This window comes from Orycteropus afer, unplaced genomic scaffold (assembly GCF_000298275.1).
Source record: "Orycteropus afer afer isolate SDZICR_OR568_19922 unplaced genomic scaffold, OryAfe1.0 scaffold00395, whole genome shotgun sequence".
NCBI classification, from domain to species: Eukaryota; Metazoa; Chordata; class Mammalia; order Tubulidentata; family Orycteropodidae; genus Orycteropus; species Orycteropus afer.
In genome coordinates, this window is record NW_006921982.1 from 349990 (window position 1) to 351585 (window position 1596).

A 1596-nucleotide genomic window follows, 5' to 3' on the forward strand; every position below is an offset into this window, starting at 1 on the left:
CATATTTAATTATGATATGAAAATTTATCCTCTCAGAATAGCTAAGTAAAATCTACTCAACCATTTCTTCAATGAAAACAAGATCTGAAGAATATTAGTTTAAACCATCTCCGATAATTGCTGATCTATTTTTACAACTTGCTCAGCAAGAACGAACTAAATTGTCTGCCATTTTCAAATAAAGATAAATACTTTTACTTAGTATAATTAAAATATAGCTAATTTGAAAATCTCTTTAAAAATGAGGTGTGCAGAATTACATACTAATCATAAAACTTTTGTTTTATTACATAAATCAATTCTTTTAGCTACATTGTATTACATTATAAAGTAATGAAACCTACCCTCTAACTAATCACTTCAAATATTATTGAGATATAGACATGAGTTTGGATAATGCCTGTATAAACCAAACTAGACCAAATTCACTGTTGTGGAGTTGGATCTGACTCATAGTGACCCTTCCTTGGATTTCTGTATCATTATGGATGTAAATTGCCCAACCTTCCTTCCAAGGAGTGGCTGGATTAGTTCAGAAGGCTAGCCTTCTGGTTAGAAGTCAAATACCTTAGGCACTACGCCACCAGAGATCTTAGAATATTAAGGATATTTGTTGGCAAAGAGACAATTTCCATGATTCAGAATTTCAAATTCTCTGTGTCAAGATTACATCATGCTGTTTTTTTTTTTTTTTCATGAAAACACCTTAAGCAAGTTTCTAATATTCTTTATTTTCCAACAAAGACAGTATTGAAAGTCAACAGAAATGGTAAGTTTGATGAGCACTCACCAGTTTGGTTTTATCAGTGTCTATTCCTTTCTCCTCCCACATCCCAATCTCAATCCCAAACACATTATCCACTACCCAAAGACAACATGGAGGTCCCCAAAACTTGGCCCAGTAGGAGTTCCAGGACTCTGCCTTAGCATTTTTGTTTCATTTCCAGTTTCCATTTCCTACTGGTGGTTAAATATTTTGAATATTACTCATGGGGGGGGGAATAAGTTTTCTATAATATAGTGAAAAATTGATGGAACACCTCTCTTTTTATTGTCATTGAGAAAACTTATCTCATTTATCATTTTCTCTATGAGTGTTAATAAAATATATCTTTATAAATTCTACTCAAATGCAAATGATGCAAATTCAATCAAAATATAGTCAAAGGATACCTTGCTAAGATTTGCTATGAAGAATGTGTATTTTGCTTTCCCTGTATTAATTAATACCTGTATTCATCTATCTAATTTCTTATTCTTTACAGAATACTAATTATTCAGTTATGTGAGGATCAGAATATTAAATAGGGAATGACGCAGAGGGTTCTGTGTTAAATCTTAATCTGTCATTTACTGATATAGGAATAATTATAATTTGTAAATGGGGATAAATGTAATTCACAAAGCACACTAATATGAATAATAAAACATGATTTGTCAAGTATATCCCATATTAAAAAATAGAAAAAAAAAATCTGTTGTCATGGAGTCAATTCCAAATCATAGAGACCTTATACAAAAAAAAAAAAAAAAAAAAAAGGGGGGGGGAACCAATTAACACAGATATAGAAGATAATCCTGGACCCTTGAGCCTTG